Raw genomic sequence first — 10,457 nt, forward strand, 5'->3', positions numbered from 1 at the left:
TAGGGGTCGAAGGGGGTGGGGGGTTAAATTGCAAAAACCCAAAAACTTTAAAGAAAAACTTCTTCAAAATACTATTTGCTGTGTAAAATAAAATTAATACGGCTTTAATACCCAGGTATTACAGCCATATCATAAATCCAGGGGGAAGCCCGTTCGTAATTTGTCGGTGGATAAAGCTTCTTCTAACCTTCTTACAAACATGTATCTTAAAAATCTTCATATAATTCTCACGGGTGCTAGTGGACTGGACCCCCCCCCCCCCCCCTTAACATCCAGATCCCAAGTTTTTTTTTTTTTTTTTTTTTTTTTTTAAATTTCACTTTAAAGGCTCAAAGGCTTCTCGAGATATTACTCGAAACAAAAGTGTAACAGACGGAAAGAATTATAAGACGAACGAGCGGACCGAAATTAATATCCCCAACTTGGGGGGGGGGGGCGCAAAAATGGAAGGTTAGTTAACTGTGTTTTTGACATAGTTTAAGATATTTGAGAGCAAGTTAAATATCAGCATACCATCATAGAACTTATGCGCCCTCCCTCATTCCTGGACTATATATAAATCCGGGTCCAAAGATCTTTCTTTGGCTTTCTTTCATTGATAACATTTACAATTAACAACATACAAAATTGATACATGTACCTTCAGATAAAAGTCAGAAGTGATTTAAGATACTACGGGCATGATTTTTTAAAAATAAAAAGTGAATTATAGGTACTTTTTAGATTTTCCATATGAAATACATTGTAAATATGTACTAGACGGTTAATTTATGAAAGAAGACAAATATGTATATCTTGGGACCCGGTATGTATATCGGGGGTGGGTATGAGGAAGTTGTTTGGTCTACAAGCACTTGTGATAAGCATATGTATGCACATACTTTTGAAGGATGCCATGACAACTAAGTGACAACTACGTTTTCATATTATTCACACTTTTGAAAGTCCGTATATTATTGTCGGTATTCTGGAATCAATTTTTTTTTTCTTGTTTTACAACAGGGTATGGTGAATATATAATTTCCTTACAAATGAAATAAGTTAAAATTTCGGTTATAGTTTTTAAATGTATATTGCACCTTCGGTAAAAATGATTTTTTAACTTTATGTGTGGTCAAAAGTACATGGTGTATCTTCTAATTTTAAATTTTGACGATTAATGCATGGTTAACAAACAATGACGTTGTGGAGCATAACTTTTAGACAAAGAAAAGAACTTTACTAAGAAAAATGCACCACCTTACATAAATGCATATTTTCAGCCTTTTTTATAATCCACTCATATAAACAGATATACATGTACACGCGGTCGTATATAGGAGCAGGGTTTAGGGGCTGGGGATAACCCCCCCCCCCCCTCATAATGAAGTCGATAAATAAACAATTATGTAATATTATAGAAAAATTAGCTACTGTATACTTGTGCCCCCTCAATAAAAAATCTTTCATTTTGGTTTCCCAAGGAATTCTTTGGAAGTGACTCTTAACTTTTGGTTGTGCCCCCCCCCCCCAACTGAAATTGCTTGCTTCAGGCCTGTAACATATATATATAAAATAAAAGCAGCCCAAGATAATGTGGTTAAGATCACCAATTAATACATCATCTAAGAAGATACTATCTACCATGAATGCTCGTTTATTTCTTTGAAGTGATATTTTGATAAATTTAAAAAAGAATCTCTCTCTCTCTCAATACAAGACACTTTATAAAGCGCACTACCTACAGTATTTACTTGATTGCACGAATTTATTCTTTTTCAAGCTGTAAAAAGTAACCTTTTCCCATATGAACAAGGCGCACACTACGAGTAGTTTGTATACGTTAAATCACTGACGCATGACAAACATGTTTCCTAATCCGTCTAAAGTATTATGGTGTATTTCTTCTATTTGTTCGCTTTTATAAAACATTGTAAGTGATAACAAAAATTTTTACATGAGCAGTTTTCAAATACAAAGTGGTTAAAACACTATCCGTTCTATTTTACACATATACTTATTTCTTCCGATTTAAAACTTTATATGGGTACAATTACTGGTCCCGAGAAAACTATCGAGATACGGGAAGTTAGGATAAGTTACGTTCGTTCGTAAAATGTCGGTGTTTCTCTATTACAACATATGTTGTTATATCGATGAATTTATTTATCGTTCTATACAATTATACATAAAATAAATTTGATTTTGGCATATAAAGAAAGGTTTCGGAGAAACACCCTTTTGTGTGGTGCAATGGTAAAAACGGCTGCTTTAGAGTCGCGGAGTAAGGAGTTGATCTTTACATTGCAGGTTCGAATCCCACTGTGGGACGCCTACGTGAGACCGGTCCTCCGGATGAGACCCTATAAACCGAGGTCTAGTGACGCATTAGGTCATGTGCTCAATAGCGTAAATGCCAAATATAGATCAGAATCTGTGGCTCTCCATTGGCAAATGGTGACGTCTCCATATGAATCAAAATTCTTGAGAGGGACAATAGACAACAAACAATCAATCGGAAAAAACATTCCGATTTTATCAAACCTATTGTACTTAAGAAATAAACCTAATTTACTCTCTTCACCTTTACCAAAGGATGAACGTTTATGAAGTGATGTTTTTATGCTATACAAAACTTTAATAATGCTATACTGAGCATTAATCAAGTGATATTGTAATGCTATGCTCAGCATTAATGGAGTTCGTATATAGGTCCCTGGTTGCACAAACTTTTTTTTTTCACCACACTACCAGGCTAACAAAAATGGCACAAAAAAACCCACAGATTTTGTTCGTGTAAAAAAAAAACGTGAAAAGGACGATAACCCTTCCAAGCAAAGCAAGGGTTGCGATTTTGCAATGAAAGGTTATATAATTATTGCGTCTGCGAAAAAGGCGCATATACGGCAGATTGCGCAGGGATATGCAGAATTATCCGAAAGTGTAAAATTTGACAGATTTCTCATAGTGGCATAAATTGAATTATCTGTGATTATATTGTTTTGTTTGAAGCAATAAAATTGTAGAAAAACGTAATTAGTAATGACACGATAAATTTACTTACAATACTGGTGTTATTTCATTGCCAAACTGATATAAACTCTTAAATATATGTTTTTTTTCATCCTTGTTTGACTTAATAAACTCCTGCACGCATTTTTTGTATACCGCTGAAAGTGAGTTACAAATTAAACAATACACAAAATAATGTCTGAAGTCATATTCTTTATGGAGCAAAATTTCAAATCAAACTAGAAATTCAAATAAAGAATTGGAACATCGACTGGTATTACAAATAATGTCTTAATATTTTGCTTCGTTGAAAAGAAATCAACTTAAAAATATAGGTAGTCCTCATTGAAAATGGCAAAGGCGATGATGATTTAAAACGTCATGGAGCAGCAGATAACGATAGGATTATGTGTTTTACTCAAGAGAAATCCCGAATAAACTCTTAAAATTTTGGAAGAATAAGAAAAATATGTTAAAAGCGAAATATGCATGTGTGGACAAATATTACAAGCAGTATTTAGTGACAGATATTCTGTTACAATATCGGATGAGCGCATTCTGTGAAAAAAGACGGTTCAACTGTAAACATCTAAACAAAAACTATAAAAAATTGGAATATCAACAAAACAAATATTTTCACATATTATATTGCGCTTATTTTAAATTTCTACTGAGTAATATACGTCGATTGACATCGTCCACGAACTTTTCGAACAACCCTCGTATAATTTGCTAATGTTTCCATATGTATATATTAACAGGCAGTCGTATTCACAATTATTTAAAGAACATTTGATGAACTCGTGTTTTTTTTTTCTTTTTTCAGATCAAGACTGTTACACATGGAATCCTCAGGTCATTGCTACCAAAACTAAGGGTGCAAAGAGATTAAAGTAATTTTTCCATGTTATAATTTCTTATGCTCATATTCTATAAATACTATATTTTTGTTATTTTCCGATACTTGCATATTCAAGTATGGTTTTTAATATGCAGCTGCGGCCTCGGATTTCTTTTCTTTATCATTTCGATTTTTTTATTCCAGGGAGGAGAGATAATTCGTTATTGTGGCAATTCGTTGTTGTGGAAATCCGAGGCTGTTAAAAAATATTTGAACCTAACATGAAAAAAAAATAGAAAAATTAAAAATAGGGGACAAATATACTTTAGTTAAAAAACAATTGTGGTATGTACGTTATTGGTTCGCATTGCAAGGTTTGGCGGAAACGTAAATTTCGCTAAAATAGTGCTATATCACTATTATAGTGAAATGCAACTACGTTTTCATGCACATTTATCATCGATTTAATCAAATAACATGTTTGCTTTTTAAAGTGCAAGTTATGGTCAAGACGATTGCCACTCTATATTAAATTACATTATATAATGTGCTTATTTTTGTGCCACTCAAACAAACATAAATAATTTATAAAATAATTTAAACACGTATACCAAGATGTAGTTTATTATTTTTTTGAAAGACAAAAAAAGTGAAAAAGAGAACGACTTGTATATGAAATCTAAATTTTTACTTAAGTTTTTGGTTACAGATAATTTATCCTGAATACTAGTATTTTCTTTCATATACTAGACATATTGAGTCTTTTCTGACCTCTACCAGCAATGCTTTTAAGGTCTCACACAAGGAAATAATTTCACTATATGTTACTATATACATGTAGCTTTAATTAAATTAATTAATTAACTAGACTCTCAGTCTCAGCAGATAATTCATGAAATAGAAAATAAAGATCAATGCTTGGTCAAAAATTTGAGATCAGAAAAAACCCTTATGTGGCTTTTAAGAAAGAAAATTGAGAGCAAAAACACTTACCCTGAAATACTCGTGTGGTTCAGATGTTGACAAACAGCCTACACACCATTCAGGAAATTGCATCATGCGCACCTAAATAAAAAATTCCATTCGACTAAGCTCATTTTGATTGGCTATTTCCTTGTGTAAGACCTTACTCATTCACTAATTCAAGCCGCTGTGCACAATAGAAGATGCCCCGCTTGACACGTAGGCTTTGTAGACCACATTTACACTCATCTAACCCTTTTTACCCAAAAGCATCGAAAACAATTCTTCGTGCTGTAGCATTAGACAAAGGGCGATTATCTCTTCTAACTGATAATATGCACTTATATTTTTAGAGAATGTCAAAGATCTAAATGAAAATTCTGATGAAACAACTCCAGCAACCAACAATTTTATATATTCTTCTAACGTATGTACAGAATATGAGCTCTAACAAAATAAAGACATCTCATGACCTTCTTTTTATATCAATACTAGAGCAAAGCTCGTTGCAAAGCAACGAGTAGGTCTTCCTTCCTGTTTGACCGGAAGTAACTTCAAACCAAAAGTGGTCCCAACCAATTATTTAAGGGGAGAGGGTATGATTTGAACAAACTTGAATCTACACTTACTAGGGATATTTGCATATTTCTTTGACTACCTGTTTCTTTATTGCCATTTACATTTGAACTAACATTGTGGCCCCGCCCTACCCCTGGGGACTATGACTTGAACAAAATTGAATCTACAGTATCTGAGAATGGTCCATATGAATACGACTAATCATGGCTTTGCAATTCTTGAAAAGAATATTTTCAAAGAATTTTTCTACATATTTTCTTTCTAAAACTTGGATTCCATGTTGTTGCCCTGCCCTACCCCCCGGGGGCATGATTTGAACAAAATTGAATCTACACTACCTAACACTAAGGATACTTCCATATAAATATGGCTAATCATGGTTTGCTATTCTTCAAAAGAAGATTTTTAAAGAATTTCCCTATGTATTTTTATGTAAAAGAATTGTGGACCCACCGTACCCCCGGGGGTTATGTTTTGAACACACTTGAATCTACGCTATCTGAGGATGCTTCCCTATAAATTCCATCTTTACTGACACAGTGGTTCTTGCGAAGAAGATTTTAAAGAATTTTCCTAAATATATCTATGTAAAACTTTGATGGGCCATTGTGGCCCCGCCCTATCCCTGGGGGTCATGATTTGCACAAACCTGAATCTACGCTACCTGAGGATTTTTCCATATGAATATGATCATTCATGTCTTTCTTTAGAAGAAGATTTTTAAAGAATTTCCAAATATATTTCTATGTAAAACTTCGATCGGCTATTGTGGCTCCACCCAAAGGGTCATGATTTGAACAAACTTGAATCTACACTATTTGAGGATGCTTCCAAATACGTCTCATTTTTTTCCTGGCACAGTGGTTCTTAAGAAGAAGATTTTTAAAGAATTTTCTTATATAACTCTATGTAAAACTTTGATCAGCCATTGTTGCACCGCCCTACCCCTGGAGGTCATGGTTTGAACAAACATGAATCTACACTGCCTGAGGATGCCTCCATATAAATTTGATCATTTATGCCTTTGCTATTCTTGAGAAGAAGATTTTTAAATAATTTCCAAATATATTTCTATGTAAAATTTTGATCGGCTATTGTGGCCCCGCCCTTACCCCAAGGGACATGATTTGAACAAACTTGAATCTACATTACCCGAGGATGCTTCCTTATATGTTTCAAGTTTCCTGGCACAGTGGCTCTAGAGAAGAAGATTTATAAAACATACCACCAATTTTTCACTATTTCTGAATTATCTCCCCTTATTTGGCCCTGAGAATTTCTGAATATTCAAAACCGTTCAGTTTAGGTTGCAAATGCAATATTTATCACTTGGACTCTTGATGACCACATATCTATTAATTGTGACGTAATTTCACATCTAGTCAATGCATTATGACGTCATAGAATGCGTCATTTTCTTCATATCCTGTAAATTTCTTTTGAAAATGACCTAAAATTGAATCGTTTTTTTAATATTTCATATAGAGCACAACCTCTGATCCAAAATATGCCAATACATAATGAAAGGCCTATTTCTGAAGATAAAAAAACATGTTTAATTTTTCGGATCGTTGGCTGTACTCATATTTTAATTCTTTGCTGAAGGTAGTCAAATACGCATATTTCTGCAAATTTCAAGAACATTGCGATTTCTCAAAGCCTGTTTTCAAACATTTGGATTCTCAAAACGAAATTCCATTATAAAACATGAAAGCACCAAGTGTCTCCTTTATTTTGATATATGAAAATGGAAAGAGGGTGATAGTTCATTAATTGATATAAGTCCAGGGCCATTTTATGCACAAGATGGCTCTTGCTCTTTGCCCGGTAGTTCTTGAGGAAAAGATGAAAATGTACAAAGTTTACAACAACATCGACGACGACATCGACGACAAACGACGGGTCTAATTTTGATCAGAAAAGCTCACTTAAGGCTAAGGCTCAGGTGAGCTAAAAAGAGAAATGACGTCTTTAGTGATATAAGAGGGGCGACTATAGTTTCCATTGCGCAATATTTCGCGCATCATAGTAAAATGAAGTGTATTTACTGTTTTAATGCTATTTTTTCCACTTAATTATTAAAATTAAACAAAATTAAGAAATTATAGGTATAAAAATGTAATAACAATTTGATATAACAGATTTTGTTTACCGATTTTGCAATTGATGGGTAGGTCACACCGTTGACGCAGTTGCAGTGTGTTTTTGACGTTATGATAATCTGTAGCTCTTAAAGAAAGGGGTAATAAAACATTATTAAAGACAAAGTAATAAACATACGCTCTTGAAATTTAAACATAGAAATTTGAGAATATCTTCAATATTTTTATTATGTTTTCATATCCATTGTGTAAATCATATTTAGTAATACTCTATAAAAATAGTAAAATTTGCTAATTTTTTGCATTTGGAGATGCCCCCTCTGGTAACAAGACGGTAGAATTTTGTGTTTCTTACAGATACTGTATAATATAGTATTACGCATTAAATATTATACATGTAGTTTGAAGAAAATGTCTATTTTAATATTTGTATAATTTGCTTTAAAGTGCTAAAATTGGCATTTTCCTATATAATCCTAAAGTAAATGTACCTGTATTTTGAGACGTTCCCTCAAAAATACCTCGACAGTAGATTTCCCCCAAACTTTGCAGGTACACTGAAGTTTATGTAAGTTATATATGATATTCAAATTAAGAGTTTCACTGTTGTAGTTTTCACACAATAAAGCTATAGTTGGCCCCCTTAATTCTTCCAAATCTATGTTGAAAATTGCAAAAGTAAGACAATTTTGCTATTTCCTGTTCGACCGGAAGTGACGGACGGAAAATGAAGATTTATGCTTCCAGTGACAAATATTTCCCAAAAGCGTGTCAAGGACGGCAAAAATATGCATTTTCTGACTACTTCCGGTTCAGAATGAAGTGGCCTCACAGGACGTATTTTGTTGATCTTAGTAGATTCTTCTTGGGATTTTGAACAACTTTGTTTCTTTGATGTGTAAAAAAAAATTTCAACACTTAATGAGATATCTGGAAAAAAACTCGGCCCCTCTAGATCCCTTGATTTAGGTATCAGCCCTTTTTCCTAGATATCATTTGAAAGATCTTGTCATTCTGTGCAAGTTTTGTTCTATATGTTTTAAAAAAATATTTTTAGTTTAGAAGATAAAAAGCAAAATATGTGTAATTTTTTGCTCTTTTAGGAGTTCTAATTTTTTGACCGCAATAAAGCGCCATTTTGAATGGAGAAATCGAAAAACAAAAACCGATTTGAACAACTTCAATTCTTCTATTATCTTAGATTAGTAGAATTTCTGCTCAAGCTTTTGCTGTCTCCGAGTCTGGAAATGGAAGCCTTTAAATTTTCATTCAAAGGAGAATAACTAAAAAGCGGAAGTGAATTTTTGAAATGTTAGACAGCATTCTGATTGAGTTAAGTAACGTCTATAAACTCTGAAAAATTTAGTGAAATCTATTGAGAAATGATTGAGATATGAGGCTTCAAAGTTGGCCTCTAGGAAGTAGAAAAAAAAAAGATTTTTACCAATAGAATCAGTAGAAGGTCTTTCGTTGGAAATGGAAATAGCTGGCAAGAGAGCGTCGCGCCATCTGCAGAAAGCATTGAATATGTAAATGTATAAACCTTATGTATCCTATGCTCTTGAGCGAATTTGTCAAACGTTTCTAATTTGCTGTAAATGCTGATATTAAATCATTGCCGATAAAAAATTACTTAATCTTGACCTGCGCCGCATTCATGTCCAAATCACTTTATCAGTTCGATGCTGTCGACATCGCAATAGCGACAATGTTGACACGATATTTATTAGATAGTCTACATTGTTTTATACATTAAGAAGGCATTGTATTGCACACGATGTTAATGCGATATCGCTTTTATAACCTCTACATTGCTATAATATTTTTTCATTATATGTTGACATATGTTGAAACGATATCGCGTTTACATCTTCTAAATTGTTTTCATTTCTCCATTTTATGTCGACATCTTCGACATCGCAATGTACACATCGTCTACATTGATACCAGTATTATTTTTTATTGTGAACAAAAATAACATACGATACTTATTTAATTTTATGCGTTAAATGTGTTGTCAACGATTTTACCAAGAGAGATAAACATAAACGGAAACGTAATGTTTACATGTTGCCAACACAAATTATGTAGACAGGAAAATAAAAATGCAATGTTTACACAATATCTACTCAGAATCTGAACTTACCAAATAAATCAAAACTTGATTGGGGAAACCAAATTGTGTCTGTGACAGCACTAAATAATGAGCTTGAGTGTTATCTTTAAATGAAAGAGGACAAAATGTAAATGTTTATATCATTTTATCAATCTACACATAATGTTAAAATATTATTATATAATAGTGTATGTGCAGACATGTGCTCGATTTTTTTCCAATTGAATAAACATAACTTTCCTGAAATTTTGAGTTTACAATATTTTGAGATCATATTTAATGTTTTGCATCACATCAGACGAAAATAGGTGATACTTATATGTCTGTATATGTGCTCCAAGCTAAGAACATGATTAAAGATACCGTTTTCATAGTTTGCACTGAATACTCGTACTGGACAAGTATTACCAGATACAGTGACTGTCCGTTGAAGCGGCATTCATAAGATTTATCATTTAGCCTGCAAGATATCCTATAACTATTTGAATTATTTTATTTCAATCAGACTTCAATTCTGTGCAGTACGTTATTCTTAGGATGAAATTCATTTTTTCCTTGTCTGTCTTCATCTTAATGTTCAAAGACTTGAACTCATAAATGTTTGTAAAATTAAATGTAAAATTGTTCAGTTTCAATCTTATGATAATCAATTTGATTGGCTCATGACTAATGAAGACCCTTACATCCTTATGCATTAGATCACTTGCTAGATTCCTTCGTAATCTACCTTTATTGAAGATATTTTGATAAACATATATGTGCTTTTCCCCAGTTGCTTACCCTTGACTATATGTATAATATATTTATAACATATAAACAGTACATGTATGTATACTCAGCATATCTCATATTCGTTTTTATCAAT

This window comes from Saccostrea cucullata, unplaced genomic scaffold (assembly GCF_032062105.1).
Source record: "Saccostrea cucullata isolate Sc308-1 unplaced genomic scaffold, CSIRO_AGI_Scuc_v1 ctg111, whole genome shotgun sequence".
NCBI classification, from domain to species: Eukaryota; Metazoa; Mollusca; class Bivalvia; order Ostreida; family Ostreidae; genus Saccostrea; species Saccostrea cuccullata.